General features: G+C 51.1%; 1 pseudogene; it reads left to right on the top strand.

The window, feature by feature from the left end:
• LOC120747702 (zinc finger protein 420-like) overlaps positions 1–7,725 on the top strand; it is a 15,625-nt pseudogene extending 7,900 nt beyond the window's left edge.
• Positions 7,726–16,809: the final 9,084 nt, after the last annotated feature.

The following is a 16,809-nucleotide window of genomic DNA, read 5'->3' as shown; positions in this document are numbered from 1 at the left end:
ATTTGGGGGTTGGGGGGTCACGGCTGAAGGAAAGGGGCAACGGAGAGAGCTGGGAGAGCAGGGAAGGGGCTTTGGGGGTTCCAGGGTTGAGAAAAGGGAAGGGTGGGGCTGGGTAGATGTGGGATGGGTGTGGTTAAGGGGGTTTCTTGTGGCAGGAAGAGGACAAGGTCCCGAGTGTCCCGATTTCCATCAAAAGGTTGGGAAACCCAGGATGGCTGGGAATAGGGGTCCCAGGTATCCTCAGAGTTGAGGGAAGGAGGGGTTGTATCCTGGGAAAGGCAGGAATAGGGGTCCTAGGGGTTCTCTGGGTGAAGGAGAAGGGGGCTCTGAGGGCTGGGAGAGGCGGGATGGCCGGGAATGGGGTGCAGGGGTTGTTGGTGCCGGATCAGGGGGTGCAGGGTGGATCCTGTGCCCGGGAATGGGGGTTAGAGGGGATCGCGGCGCCCAGGAATGGGGGTTTAGGGGCCCCTGGGTGCTCCGGAATGGGCGATCCAAGAGTCCCGGTGCCGGGGGTCCCCCTCCCCTCTCGCCGCCCCCCGGGGCCCCAGGAGCGCCCCCAGCCCCAGCGCTGGAGCCATGGCGCTGCTCCGCTGCGGCCCCGCCCACAGCCCCGGCCCCGCCCCCAGAGCCGCCTCCGGCCCCGCCATTGGCGCCGCTCTTTGCTGCCCGCCAATGGCGGCCCGAAGGTGTTGTGACGTCACCGGGCGCTGGGCAGAGGGAGCGCGGGGGGAAGGGCAGGGCGGAATTCCCGGGAATTCCCCTGGATCCCCTCCTGGCATCCCCCGGGACCCTCCTCGGCCACGCCCTGCGGGACCCCCGGGCCGGGCTGTGCTGAACTCCCGGGGCTGCGCTCAAACTCTGCCTGGAGCCCGCTGGCTTCGGCCCGAAGCGGGGGAAGCGCCGCGATCCGCGGATCCATTTTTTCCTGCGGCTGCGGGTCCCAGCCCCGGCGGAGCAGGACTGGGCGCGGGCACTGCGATCCCTGATCCCCGATCTCCTGCTCTCGCTCTCTCCTGTGCTCTCCCTTTCCTTCGGGCGATCATCAATCCCAGAGCGGCCGGAGAGCCCCGTGCCCAGGTCGGGATTCCCAGGAAAGGGAGGCCTGGGGGTGAGGTGCCCCGGGCTGGCCGGGAATGGGGGTCCGGGGGTGCCCGGGCTGAGGGGAACAGGGGATGCAGGGGCTGGGAGAGGAGGATACCCGGGAAAGGGGGTGCAGGGGGTGTCGGTGCAGGATAAGGGGGTGCAAGGGGTCCCGGAGCTGGGGAAGGAGATGCGGGGTGATCCCAGTGTCCAGGAATGGGGATTCCAGGGGGTGCCGGGGGTGGTCCCCAAAGCCCCTCCAAGGTGGGAGCAGGAGCTGGGTCAGTGTTGGAGTCCAGGGCATTCCTTTGGTTGCCCTGGAGGGTAAGAGACCTGGGCAGGGGGGTCTGGGACCCCAGCCCAGAGCTCAGAGAGACACTGGCTTTGATTTCAGTCCATGGGAAAAGCTTCCTACACTGAGAGAAGGTTTACAAGCCACAAGAATGTGAGAAATAGTAGTTTAGCTTATCACAGAATGAGAAAATAGTAGTTTTAGGTTCCTAGCATTGAAGTGAATGGGGACAAGATGGAGAATCTGGGGCGTTGTCTCCTTCTTCTTCTCCTTCTTCTTCCCTCACTCCATTGCTGCATTGACGTGGCACAAAGTAGTTAGTGAGGATTAGGTCAAAGTAAAGATGACCTTTTTAGTAATAGTGATAGACATTAGTAAGAAATAGTAAATAAGAAATACGTAGTAATTAGTATAAAAGATAAGGACAGCCCAGCTCGGGGAGAGACGTGAGGAATCCATGCAGCTGCGAACATCTTGTCGGACTCCGAGAAAATTGTAAGATAAGAAACAATAAACGAAGTATGCAACCTTGAAAAATCTAAACCTGAGAACTCCGTCTCTTCCTTCGGCTCGGCTCAAAGCTGTGCAGAAGAGCAAAGACCCTAAAACCACCTCAATGTTGGGGTAAGCCCCCGACAACTGGCGTCCCTGAGGGTAGGCAGAAACAGGTCAGGACCTGTGGGGAGAGAAAAGGGGGTGAGCCCGGCATGGGGGGACATGGGGGAGTCCCATGTGCTCTGAGGGGGGGACACGACCCTCGGGGACCCCCCCTCACCTCCTGCAGCAGAGGCCGAGCCCCAGCCCAGGCAGATGAAGCCGAACACGAAGCCCCCGAGCCCCAGCAGCATCTTGGGGGCGCGTCTGGCGGCAGCTCCAGGGGCGGGAGGGGCAGGATCCGGGAAAGGGCGACGGCTGCTGGGAAGGGACCAGGATGGACTGGGACAAGCTGGGATGGACTGGGACACCGGCATGCACCGGGATACACCTGGCCCAGGACTGGCATGCACTGGGAGCAGGATCAGAGCACACTGGGACCCAGCAGGACCAGAACTGGGGAACAGGGATCATCATGGGACCAACAGGGATATGCTGGGATTAGACTGAGAGTGACTGGGATCATACTGGTGGAAACTGGAACCTTACTGGGCCAAGTTGATGTCACTGGTTATGATTATGAGTATGCTGACAGTAACTGGGATATACCGGCAGGGTCTGTAATCATACTGGGGGTTACTGGGAACACACTGAGAGCAACCGGGAGTGACTGGGTGTGCTGGCTTGAATGCAAAACCATCAAGAGACTCCAAGTCAGAAAAACAATTTCATAGGAGAGAAAAAAAAAAGTGAAATGTATCCAAAGCAGAAAAACAATTTAATAGGAGAGAAAAAAAAAGTGAAATGAAATGAAATGAAATGAAATGAAATGAAATGAACCAAAACAAATGCAATAGTACAAAAGATCACTGACAGAGTCAGAATACAATCTGATGCCCTGTGGTGGTGGTAGCAGTCCAGATGAAGTGGTCTGGTTGAAGCAGTGATCCCCTAGAAAGGTCTGGTAGCTCTTGTCCTCTGGGAATCCAGTGGGTAAGGCTGCCTGTGCTTTCCCAAATCCCAGATTCTATCCAGGTGGGAATGCTTGGCTCCTCCCCCTGGACACAGCATCTCACAATGGGCTGATATCATTTTATCAGTCTTGCAATGGGTCCTTGATTGCCCATTAAACAGAGATAGCTCCTGGAGGGAGTTATCTATGAGTCATGCAGCAGGGCATTGATGGGCCATTAACAGAAGATAGTCTGGAGGGAGGGGACAAGTGAAACACTGCCCAACCTAGTTTCAACAGCTCATGTAGATGGTGATAGAATACATACTTTGGGCACATCTTACACTGTAACCTAGGACAAGATAGAAATAATATATCCTTACCTGCTAAAAATCATTCTAATTTCTGTATCTACAATTTTGTTAAGATTGTCAGGTACAACTTTTCATATTTAGCATCAGTTATATCCCACCAGTTAATCAAGTCTCATTATAAAACCTATCACCAATTGTTATCCACGTTTATTAGAATAAACCTAACCCTTGTAAAGCAATTAATAAAGCATGAAGATTTGAACAAAATTGTAAAAGAAATTCAAGAGAACAGACAAAAAACTGTAGTAACTGTCCAACATGATACAAAAGAAATAAGGAGAGTTCTACAAAAAGAAAAGCAAGACACAAGCCACAACTCTTGTTGGATGGACTCTGTAGATAGCCACTAAATGCAACTAGAATCTTCAACACCCTATGTCCCCCATCATTATTTTGCTGATATTAATTAGTATAAATTTAATAATGTCTATTGTACTCATATAGAACTAGAGGATGTTCAAGTGAGTAGCAATTTTAACCTCATTATCTAAAACACATAGGATAATGTTAAAAGAGAATTATCAAGATAGTGAGTTAAAGCTAGAGAGAAGCCCCAGTAGTAGTAAAAGAATTTACTGGGTCTATAGAAAAGGGAGGGCATGAGACAGAGGCTTGAAAATTCTAGCTAATCTTTATAGCAAACTAAGAGCATACACTGTATTTTAGAATGTATTGTACATTTTAGAAGGCCTTTAGTGAATATCGAGTGCTGTGCGTGTTTACATATTTTAAAGCAGTACAAACATCCAGGACCCCTCAGTGATAACAAGAAAGACTAACCTAAACATAACAAGATAACAAAGCAAAAAATGCAAAGAAAGAGAAAAACACAGACTCACTAGAAACTGATGTCTTGCCTTGAAAAAGTGCCAAAAGGACCAAAGCACACACAAGAAAAATAAAGGTGAAGAGTTCACTGAGGAAGACTCCATTTCTTTCATCTTCTAGAGACCCTTGGAGACCACCATGATGAACTAAGCATGCCCAAGAGGATGTACCAAGAGGAGTTAATTACCATAGGAAGTGAGGATGGATGAGGCCAGAGAATAAGTATGTATAAGGCAGATTGTGCAATGCCATGCATATGTAAGACCTCAAAGAAAAATAAGAGAGGCAAGCTCTCTAGGGTTCATGCATGTCTTTAGTGAAGTTAAACCCCATGCACCTCAATGTCAATTAAAAATACGTACTACTCTAACAACTGTTGTTATAAGGTTCTTTTCTGCCTTGTTTCAGGGGAGATATTTGGAGTTTGCAGGGCTCCAAAGCCGAGCTGCAGATGCCCCTCAGGGGGACATTGGGGGGTCCTTGGGGGGTGTTTTTGGGGGTCCCAGTGGAGGTGGTGGCAGAGCCGTGGCAGGGGGTGGGCAGATGTGGGTGCCCACACAGGGGGGTTGGGCTTCCCCGGCCGGGCCCTCCAAGCTCTGCCGGTGCCATGTGGAGACCGCACGGGACTGGTGGGGGGCAGTGACACCAGGTTTGGGGAGCCTCAGGAAAGCTGCAGTTTCCCTAAGCGGGACCCCTGAGAGAGGAGACCCCCAGAACCCCAAAGCGGGGACCCCAAGAGTGGAGGACACCTGGGATTGCTGGGACCCCAGCGAGGGGTGCTAGGGCTGGAGGGGCAGGATGATGGGTGATTTATTAATATATGGATATTGATCTAATATCAATACCCAACTGTGATGGACAAAAGACTCTCTAACAGGTTAGAGTTAGAAAGTGTAGGTTTAATGCAATGCTAGGCAGCTGCGTGGGATCACTCCCTAATATGCACTGCAAAGTTACAAGTGATTACAGACTCTATTTATGTACATAAGTGTTGAATACCCCAAATACTAATACATATTCATAACACTAATGCCTGGCATCCTCCGCTTCGTATCATAATTAGATAAAAGACCATTAAGCATGCATAGTTTATTCTTTGAATTAAGTCAGTGGTCTCTTTTATGGGGAGGGGTCATAAAAAGAGGAAGCAAGGAGAGTCTTCCTCATTCTAAACTTTCAACCTTTTCAATGGCTAACAGGACAAATGGAACCTGGTAGAACTCCAGTTTCCTGTTTCCATGACTGTTTCAATGGGATGTTAGAAGATTTACAGTTGTCTGTGTTCTTAGATCTATTTACCAGTTTCTTCTGTTTCTCATTATAAACACAGCTAAACAAATACAAAAATGACAAGCAATTAGTTATTTAGATCTGGGATAGTTATTTTAGATTCATTTCCTTTCAACTAACCATTGACTCTTAATTATTTCCAGCACCTAATTATTTCCTATCTATCTATCTACTTTAACTAATTCAGGCAAAGCTGATCTGTAGCTAAAACCTTAACTTTTCTAAAATCCTTAATTCCTTTGAAGTTCATATCTCACTGGAATGGGGTTCAGTGGTCCTGGTGCCAGAAGAGGCTGCTTCTAGTATCAGCCTAGTTGCCCCCACCCTGTGTGCTTTCAGTTTTGTCAGCACTCCCAGTATGAGCCCAGTCACTGCCAGTCATTCCCCATTATGATGCAGTTTGCCCCAGCATGGTCCCAGTTGCTCCCAGTTGCTCCCACTTTCCTCCAGTGTGTTCCCGGTTCTCCCAGTTGCCCCTGGAGATCGAAGTAAAAACTGTTCCATGACCCATTTCTCATAAGTCCAGGGCGATATCTTTGGTTAATGGCCCAGCTGTTAAAACCAAATGGGGCAGTGTTCTTTATCTCTTCCATGACCCATCCTCCCTCCAGGGAGATATCTTCTGTTAATGGGCCATTGAGTCTCACTGCATGACTGATAAAATTACATCATCCCATTGTGAGATGCTCCACCCAGAGGGAGGAGCCAAGCATTCCCAACCTGGATATAATCTGAGATTTAAAGCACCAGAAGCAGCCTGGTTTCCACTGGATTCCCAGAGGAAGACCAGACTCATCTGCACCACCACTGGACCTTCAGAGGAAAACTACACCCTTCTACAAGATCATTGCTTCAACAAAACCACACCTGTCACTCCAGGAGGACTGCAGCCACGATTTGATTGGACTGCTAGCAACACCCTGACTACCCGAGTGTCAGGTTGGATTCTGACTCTCTCAGAATTTTTGTATTTTAGTATTGCATTTTTAGTTTAATTTTTAATTTTTTAGGTTAGGCTGCGAGGAAGATGCTCCAGGACAGCCAGGCAGGTGAGGAGGAAGTCAGTGCCCCTTTCCCCCTCTCTCCTGCTCCATCTCCCAGCCCAGCATGGCCCTCGGCTGCAGGACAACCCTGCTGCCAACGCTGTCCTGCCGGGCATGCAATGGGGGGATCTCCTTCCCCTTCCCTCTGGCATGGAGGCAAATCCCATCCTCTCCTTGTCCTTCCTCCCCCAGAAAAGGAGATGGGAATGGAGACCCAGGAGGACAAATCCCGAGGGCAGAATCTTGTGCAAGAGGCCGTTTTGGGCAGCTCCATGGCACAGGAATCCAATGGGAAGGAAAAGCCCCAGAGATCCTGCATGAGGAGGGCTTCCAAACCCATCCCAGGGTTCTTGGAGAAGGGAAGACCCAGCCTGTGCCAGGAAGATGGTCAGAGCTTCAGCCAGAGCTCCCACCTGATCCAGCACCAGATGATCCAAACTGGGGATTGGCCCTATAAGTGTGGGGAATGTGGGAAGGGCTTCAAGCACAACTCCACCCTTGTGACCCACCGGCGCATCCACACTGGGGAGAGGACCTACGAGTGCAGGGAATGTAGGAAGAGCTTCAGCCAGAGATCCCACCTGATCTGCCACCAGAGGATCCACACTGGGGAGAGGCCCTACGAGTGTGGGGAATGTGGGAAGAGCTTCAGCCACAGCTCCATCCTGATCTGCCACCAGAGGATCCACACCAGGGAACGGCCCTACCAGTGTGAACAATGTGGGAAGAGCTTCAGCCAGAGCTCCCACTTGATCTGCCACCAGAACATCCACGCTGAGGAAAGGCCATACAAGTGTGGGGAATGTGGCAAGGGGTTCAACCAGAGAAATAAACTGATCATCCACCTAAAGATCCACACCGGGGAGAGACCTGACAAATGTCCCGAGGTTTCAGTGAAGCTCCAGTCTCCTCATGCACCAGTGGATTCACACAGAGGAGAGGCCCTTCTGCTGCCCCAGCTGCAGGATGGGCTTCAAGCACAACTCCACCCTCATCATTCACCAGCATATCCACACTGGGGAAATGCCCTACAAGTGTGCGGAATGCAGGAAGGTCTTCCACCAGAGCTTCCAACTGGTCATCCACCAAATGATCCACACTGGGGAGAGGCCCAACCAGTGTGGGGAATGTGGAATGAGCTTCAGCATAAGGTCCCACCTGATCCACCACCTGAGGATCCAAACCAGGGAATGGCCCTACACATGTCCCGCTTGTGGGAAGAGCTTGTCCAGGAGCTCTCACTTGAGCAGACACCAACGGAGACACTGGTAAGGGAAGACCTAAGGGTGCCTCAGGTGCGGGAAGAGCTTTGTGCACTGCTTCAACTTACTCCTGCTTCAGAGGACCCATATTGGCCAGAGAATTGTTGAGCCACATTCCCAGCGATGTGCATTGGGAAGACACTGGGCTGGTGGTCCTCTTGTTTTGTTGTCCTTAATATTATTTTGATTCATCTTCATCCATTTAAAGCAGGCAAAATTGGGGGTAAAAATCAACAAATTCATCAAAGGTATCTAAAGCCTCATGTTTTACTAGTGTTTCAGGGCAATCTGGGACTCAGGGAGATACTGGGGAGGATTTGGGGGGTTGTGGGGTATTTGGTGTCGTTGTCTCAATTTATTCTTCAAAGAGATGAGAGGGTTTGATCTGTCACATTAAAACCACACAATGCTAAAACTACTCAATCTCACCCCAAAAGTAGTTGATTGCACAGCCCTTCAGGGAGGGATGAGGTTAGAAGGGGAATGGGTGAGCTGGGAGGAAAATCAGGAGGGGTAAGATTGGCATTGGCTGGCTTGGGATGAGTGGGATGGGATTTGGGAGGTGTGAAATTGGGGAAATAGGGCTTGGTAAGGGGGTCTTGATGACCAGCAAGGATGGGATGGGTTTGGGTTGGGACTGGGGAGCTGGGGTGGGGTCTGGAATGAGACAGCCAAAGGCTGGAAATGACAAAGGGAGGGGGAGCCAGTTTCTGAGGGAGTTTTTGTGATATTCCACGTTCCTGAAGAGATTTTTGGGGTATCCCATGTTTCTGAGGCGGTTTTTGGCCACTCCCCAACTCTTGGGTGGTTTCCTGAGAGCGCTCCATGGAGCTCCATTTCCAGGGGTGGTTGCCTTGGGCATGAGCTCAGAGCTGCAGCCAGAGTCCATTGCCTCGGTGCTGGAGAGCAGAGAAATGATGAATGGCCCCAGACATCTCCAGTGTGTGTTTGGGGGCCAGGGCAAGTTCTGCGTAGGTGGGGCAGTCACTGCCCCAGCTCCAGCCACTGCAGCCTCTGGTCCAGCCCCAAAGTGGCTGCCAAGCCCCTGGCACCCCAAAAACCCCACCTGTGAGAGGGACCAGAGCAGGTGAGGCTGTGACACGGCTGTGACACTGACACGTCCCACAGCCCCAGAGCTCACAGCAGCTGAGATGGTGCTGGATCCAAGGGTGACTGTAGATTTCTCTCTCTCCCTCTCTCTCTTCTCCTGACTTCCTCTTCTTAATATCTGGAGAACTGGAAGTTGGACAGGTTAGAGTTTGCTCAGTCAGTGCGTTCTGAAGTGATTTACTCTAACTCCATGTTGCTTTAAGATTTCCCAAATACCTCATTCTCTCAAGTTTGCAACTAAAAGTTTGTTCTCCACCCTCCTGAGAAGTTTGTTGTTTTCTCCCATGTGCCGCCCGAGGGGATCGAGGTACCTCAAGTCCCTTTCCAACACCGGACGAGGGAGCTTGGGGCACAGCAGCAGGAACTGCAGGGCTGAGCAAGGCCTGGGTTTTGGCTGGAGGAAGCAGAAAGGCCAAGCCCTGAGCCCAGGCCTGGCACAGCAGGGCCTGTCCCTCACGGGTGCCTCGGGGCTGTTTGTGGGGCAGTGGGATGGGAGGGGCAGCAAGGACAAATGTCATCAAACTGCAACCCCTGCCAGCCTCCTCAGGGAGGGGCCAGGGAGGACCAAAGTGCAGCCCCTGAAAGGAAAGTTCCTTCTGTGGGGCCTCCAGAGGCGCTGCCAGAGCCCAGGGGACAAAGGCCTGGGTGCCTGTGGCCCTGCCAGCCCTGCCCAGCCCTTGGCCATCTGTCCTGCAGGCTGTGCCCCCTGTGCGTGCTGCTCCTGTGCCCTGGCCGGCTGCACACGCCCCTCTCGCTGTCCCCCCAGCATTTCTCAGCCCAGCATTTCTGTGCCCTCCCTGGGCTCCCTGCACCCAGCGCTGCCGGCTCCTGGCACACAGAGCCAGGGCAGGAGCCCAGGCTCACACTGGGACACCTCGTGCACCAAAATTCTACCCTGGCAGGGTGTCCTAGGGTAACTTTATGATGCTTGTATCTCCAATCGTCTGTTCTGTTTGTGCTGTATATTGAGTCCTGTGCCTTTAAGACTGGTTCTAAGAGCAAGGAGAAGCACGGAGTTTGTTTTGAGAAAACTGCCTGACTCCTCCACATTCTTCTGCAGACGGGTGTTCAGCGGAGGCTTGGAGAGACTGCAGGACAGAGATTTTTTTTTTTTTTTTTTTTTTTTTTTTTTCTTTTTCTTTTTTCTTTTAGTTAGTTTCAGCTAGCTAAGGCAGAGAAGTTCCCTGGACTGTATTTTTTTTCCTTTTTTCTTGGAAATGTGTAAACATGCTCTGGACTGAAAACCCAGGGGAGCACTGGGGGCTGCACCTGCAGCCCACCGGGGCCTGGACCTCGGCATTTTCCAGCAGCGCCGGAGGGACTGGGACTGATGAGAGACTGAGAGAGAGCCGAGCTCCACCCACGGCAAGAACTTTCTCAATTTGCCATCTCACTCCAGAACGAGAGCTTTTATTGTTTCATATTATTCATTCTTTATACTTGTATGCACTTCGTTTGTTTAGTAAAATAGTTTTTTCCACTTTTCTCCACAGAGGTTTTTTTACCGGACCGGTTGGAGGGAGGGGCCACTTGGGTTTGCTTCCCAGAGGGATCCTATTCAGGAGTTTTCTCCCAAATTTGTCCCTAAACCAGGACAGAGGTTGAAATAAGAGAACGTAAAAACCTGGATTATTTGGAATATAGAAGAAATCGAAATTCAGTTTTAATTAAAAAGGATGAATCAATATGATTAAAAAGAGAAATGGGGGAAATTGTAATAAATGAAATTGATTCATGCTAGTTGTAATCAAATCAATATTTTAAATACATATATATAGTTTAAAAAATATTTGTTATAAAGTAGTAAAGGAAAAAGTAGATGTGATTAGTGTTACAAAGCAGATGGGCCCCTTGGCAGATGCTACATGAGAAAAATAAGATACAGGATGCAGTTTGAGATAAGCAAGAGTTTCACTGCTGGATTGGCCAAAGCTGGGACTACTCCAAGGTCGGGAGATGGGCCCTTTGCAGATGTGATGGGATACAGGATGTCTTAAGATAGAACTGGCCTTGAGATGGACAAAGTTGGGACTATTCCAAGGTAGGGAGTTTGGGTGGTGGTTTGACCCATGAAAAATTTACTTTTTGGCACATAATGCTTAGTTATGTATAACACAAAACTTAGAGCAAACGCACAACCAGTAAGGTTATTCATAGGACGAGAGGAAGATGAAGAGCCTTCATCAGAAGAAGACCACCAAAAAGCCAAGAAGACCCTCTAACAACAAGCGGAGCATGAGCTATATAGTATAGTGACATAGATTTTAAGAATTGAAAATAGGAGATTTACGGGAAATATTAATGAATATGTATTAGCATACAGTATATAAGTCTAAGTTGGATTACTTTGTTTTGTACGTGAGGTAGGGTGAGAAGCCCCCTCTCCATACCGTGGTCAGTTTTGCTTATGCTTTATCTGAACAGTACTTATCTTTAATTAATCACTGCCAAATTTTTGTATATGCTTGATTATAAAATGCTACTTGAATAAAATTGCATTGCTGCTAAATTCAACTTTGTTGCTTATTAAATTAGACATATAGAGCTTCATTTAAAACCTGTCCTTCCTTCCTGCCTGCCTGCCTTCCTTCCTTCATTCCTCCTTCCCTTCTCTCTCTCTCTCATTTCTTTCCTTCTTTCTGTCTTTCGTGGGAGCAGGTGCCCTTACTCTCCCAAAATCACTGCCACTCTACCTCAGCCCTGCATAGCACAACACCTTAAACTCAGCCTTCCCAATTTCACTGCAACCTCCCACAAGACACTTCCAGGCCCCAAAATTCGTAAAAGAATCAGCAGTCTTTAAAAACTGCTTCTTGCTTTCCCTCCCTCTACTCCCTGCTCCAAGAGCCCAAACCACCCCATCCCCCCATTGCAATCCCTACCCCTCCCAACTTTACTACCACCCCCACACTGTAATTACACCCCACATTATACCGGCCTATCCCATCCCATCCCATCCCATCCCATCCCATCCCATCCCATCCCATCCCATCCCATCCCATCCCATCCCATCCCATCCCATCCCATCCCATCAATGCCTTCTGGGCAGGAAGTCCTCCCCAACAAGGCCTTGCACACTTCCAGCCATTCCAGGGCAGCTGCAGCTTTTCCGCCCACTCTGTGCCAGGGCCCCACCGCCCTCCCAGGGAACAAGTCCATCCCCACATCCCAGCTCACCCTGGCCCCAAGCAGCATCCAGCCATGGCCTGTGTCCTGGCGCTGCAGGCCCTTGGCAAGAGTCTCTCCCAGCCAGCAATTCCTGCTCTTCCCTGCTCTGGGGCAGCAGCTGCAAGTTGATTTGCTCCCTGGGCCACTGGCCCAGCCCCAAGCCAGGGCCGGGACCTTTCCCCAGAGCTCTGCCGGCACTGGCTCGCTTCGGCCGCAGCCCAGCAGACGGAGCTCAGAGCTCCCCGGGGGCTGCGCCTCCTGCCCAGGGACAGCAGCAGGGGCAGCTGAGACTTCTGCCCCGGGGCCAGCAGGGAATGCACCCCAGGGAACGGCTGGGGCTGGGCCAGGCCAGCTGCAGGCTGGAGACCAGCAAAAGCTTCTTCCCCTACAGGGGGCTTGACCACTCACCAGGCTCCCCAGGGAATGGTCACAGCTGTGAGGCTGCCGCAGCTCCAGGAGCCTTTGGACACCGCTCCCGGGAATGCCCAGGCTGCCACTGTTGGGCTGTCTGTGCAGGGCCAGGGCCTGGACTCCATGATCCCGCTGCCTCCCTCCCAGCTCAGCCCCTTCTGCAGTTCTCACCCTTGGGCTCAGCCTTTGTGTCTCCTCCAGGTGCTGGCAGAGCTCTTGGGGCCGGGGCAGGAGCGGGACAGCCCCAGCATTCCCCTCTCTGTGACACCACGGTGGTGACAGCTCCAACGTTCCCTGCCTGGAGACGCTCCAAGGGAAGCGTCCAGAGCCACAGCCAGACAGCAAAACTGACCGGGCACTGAGCACCCCCGGCCTGGGCTGATGTGCATTGCTGTGCACACAGCTCGGGGAAGGTCCCCCTGGCCACCTCCACAGTGCCACAGGCAAGTGTCACATAGAGTTACAGAGCTCTGCCCAGTGCCCTGGGCTGCCAGGGGGAGTTAATTTAAAAAACAAAAAAGACCAAAAAAGACCAAAAAAAAAAAAAAAAAAAAAGGGAAACAAAAAACCCCACTACCTAAAAAAAGAACCAAAACCAGAAACAAAAAAAGGAAAAAACCCCAAAACCCCACAAAGCCTAAATAAACAAAGCTCTCTCCAAAATCAACAAAATCAATCAAAACAAAAGAACAGGAAAATAAACCAAACCAAACAAAACCAAACAAAAAACCACAACAAAAACAAAAAGAAAAGCAAACAAGAAAAAGAGAACTTTCCCCCAGCTGAGCTGTTCCTTCCCTCAGTTCTAACATCTGCATGCACGCAAGACCTGCGGCTGAAAAAAATGAGGACTCCTTGGGCACATTTGCAGGAAAAGCAGGTTTAGGACAGGATTTCAGCAGAATTGTTCTCAGCTGAGCAAAAAAGGGCCCCTTGGGCAGCTGCAGGGCCATTGGAAATGCAGACCCTCAGCTCACAGGGGAGAAAAGGGCTCTGAATTCCTCTCCCTCCAAACGTAAAATCTGTCCTCAACCTGCTTCCACACTGGATCCTTCTAGAGAACTGCAGAAAGCTGAGAATCAGCTCTGCCTTCTCCATGTTCTGTGCCCTAAAGCTGCCTGTGAGAAGAAATTTAGGCTCAGCTCTGGTGGCACAATCCCTCCTGGCCCAGGGCACAGCACCAGGAAGGTCTTTGTGTGCCAAGGCTTTGCTGCAGCCAAGGAAAGCTCCTGGCTCAGGGTCACCTTTCCTGCTCAGCCAGAGCCCCGAGTGCCCCAGCAGCAGCAGAGAATGGCAGCATTGGCACGGGCTGGCACAGGAGGGGGAGATTTCCCCCTCGAGAGAGAGAGGCTCATATTCCAGTTGTTGCATTCAGGCAGCTCCAGATGCCTCAGCTTTGGTTGCACAGCAGCTGGAAATGCAAGTGCAGGAGCTCTGTTCATGCCCAGCCACAGCAGGTGACAGCAAGGACAGGGTCCTGGCAGCGTGACATTTGCAGAGAGAGCCTTCAGCAAATACAGGGGCTGGAACTCTGTGCAGAAAATGCCCTGGGGGCCTCTGGGCAAAAGGAACAAAGTTTCAGTTCATGCCTAGCTAGGGAGCACCAAAATGGTTCCTTTTCATGGCAAGGTTCCATTGCCGGGTGTTCTCTGAGCCCCAGAGGAGAGCCCAGGGGGCCAAGGAACTGAGAGCCGGGGACTGTGCAGGAGCCGGGCACAGCGAGAGAGCCCGGGCTGAAGGTCAGCCCCGGGGCGGGCACGGACTGGGAGGGGGCAGAGCCCGGGGGGTCCCGCAGAGCCTCCCTGCTCCAAAGCCCCGCCTGCGCCAGCGGGGCAGCTGCCGGGAGCCGTGTGCCAGGGCCGGGCCGCAGGTGGGTGTTCCAAGTGCCTGCAGGGGAGCAGCTTTTTGTCCCCTTCCGGGGGCATTCCCACGGGGTTGGGGTCCCTGGGAAGGTGCAGGAGGACAGGGTGGAAGTGGTTGGTTTGTGGTTTTGTGTTTTGGAATTGGTGTGGGGTTTTTTTTTGTTTGTTTTTTTGTTTGTTTGGGGGTTTTTTGTTTGTTTTTTTTTTTTGGTTTTTTTTTGTTTTTTTGTTTTTTTTTTGGTGGTGGTGGTGGGGTGATGGCTGGTTGAGATTTTAGTGTTTTTTGGGGAGGATGGGGGGAATGGTTTTTCTGTGCCATGCCCCCATGTGTTTTGTCACAGTATTTTTGAGACAGACACAGAGAGGCCTGACAATGCTAGGAAAGTTCTGTTGTTTTAGCACTGTCAAGGACAATGAGCCTGAGAACCAGGACACTGAGCCTGAGAACCAGCTTTTCCATCAACAAAGTGTAAACAGGTAACTGCAAAGGAATGTTTATGCAGATAACACTAGCCAATAGCGAGCAGTAAAATGCTGTGTGAACAGCTTATGCACAAGAATGATATATGTATAAAAGAACCCTGTGTACCCTCAATAAGTGGAGCATTCACCGCTACTTCTGTGAAGAAGGTGTTTGACTCTGGCTGTTACCCCTGTTTTTGTTTTTGTTTTCATTTTGTTTTTCTTTCTTTTCAAAAATCACCTTCAATTGGCGCCCGAACTTCGGACCTTGGGGTGACGACCTGGAGGAGAAATTAGCGGTGGGACACTGAGCAGTTGGACGCTGAACTCACCGACAGATGCAGCTGCATTGAGGCAGAAGCTCACCGTCCTTGCAAAGAGTGCAAGGCTGAGATGGTAAGGGGAACAGGGGGCAGTTTCTTGAAAAAAGGTGGAAGGCTTTGAGTACTCACTTCCCTGCCCCATTGATGAGACAAGCATGGAATGTGAATTTGCTGCTGCATTGAAGTTATTTATTATTATACTCTCTGAGAGAGGGAAAACAGTAGCAGAAAAAGTACTGCAAAGCTGATTAACTGGGAGCGGGGAAATGGACATTTAACAACTCCGCAGCACCGTGAAGTCGGGGAGGTGCCGCGGGGCCCCTGCCGAGCCCTCCTGCTGCCTCTGGCGCCCCGGCACTGTCGCTGGTTGATGCCCGGCTCGCAGCTCCCGGCCCACGGACCGCCCCCGTCCCTCCGCGGCAGCAGCTCCATCGTGCCTGCCGCCCCTGCCGCCCCAGCTGCCCTGTAGCAACAGGCAGGATGAGGAGGAAGCGGCCCCCAGGAGTCCGCACCACCGCTGCTGCCACCATGGGCCGGGGCCAGGGCCGGGGCTGGTCCCAGCACCACCGCTCCCAGAATGCATGCGCGGAGTGCCCCCCTTTCCTGGCTGTGCCCAAAGAGACACCGGTCGACCAAGAGAGGGGAACCCCTGACCCCTGCTGTCGACCACCTTCTCACGACAATGTTCCGCTGCTGGACGAATTAGAGGAGGACCCCAGTGATGGAGCAGAACCCCCAGCAGAACCCCCGGCAGGACACACGATTGGTTTAAAAGAACTGACTGATCAAATTCAGGCAGTGATGCAACGCCTGGATGAGCAAGGGCAAGCAGCAACTAAACTGCTGCTGGGAAAAGCCCAAGAACTATCTACAATAAATGCTAAAAATCAGGAGGAGCCAACATCATTCAGCTCCCAGTTAACTCCAATGCAACAATTGCTAGAACAAACTGCAGAAAGCAATTCCCAGGCAACACCTTTGCCTGCCCCCCTCCGTGACTTGATGTTCCAAAATTATATGTGATGTTATACAAGAAGGACAGTGGGAACCCGCAGGACACAGGACATGTCCTGTAGTGTGTCCTGTCATGTTCAGAGATGGCAATCCTGTGTGTGAGCAGCATGAATGGAAAATCTTGCAACAGGCAAAAAAAAAAAAAAAATACAATAAAAGAGCACAGCTTGATATCTGAAACTGCTCGAGCAATGTTAGATTGGATTCATACTGCAGACATCAATTCTCCACTGGATTGCGCGAATATTGCCCGACTTGTTATCTCCATCACGATACCTAGTTTGGCAGCGGGAATGGGTGCGACTGGCTAAGGTGGAAGCGAATCGCCCCAGAGAGCAAAATGATATTCTGTTCAGACTGACAGCTGACATGGTTACTGGAGATGGGAGATTTGCCAACATAAATCTGCAATTACAATAACCTTTGCCGCTGCTTCAACTTATGGCATCAACTGCTCGGCAAGCTTATTATGCAGTGCCAGATTCCTCACCGTCACCATTGTTCACAGCTGTACAACAGGGCCTAACTGAGAAGTTTACACACTTCATAGACCGGCTATCACAGGCTCTTACCAATCACCCCGGGATGGATGAAGCCTCTAAACAAGGAATGTTTAAAATATTAGCCTTTGAAAATGCTAATCCCAAGACTAAATCCATATTAGCCACCCTTCCCCAAGGAGCCGAAGTAGCCAACATGATCGACTTGTCATTGCGAGCTGAGCAAGGTCAACAAGGATGAGCC

Source organism: Hirundo rustica, unplaced genomic scaffold (assembly GCF_015227805.2).
Source record: "Hirundo rustica isolate bHirRus1 unplaced genomic scaffold, bHirRus1.pri.v3 scaffold_176_arrow_ctg1, whole genome shotgun sequence".
In the NCBI taxonomy this organism is placed as follows: Eukaryota; Metazoa; Chordata; class Aves; order Passeriformes; family Hirundinidae; genus Hirundo; species Hirundo rustica.
This window is presented reverse-complemented; position numbering and strand designations above follow the sequence as displayed.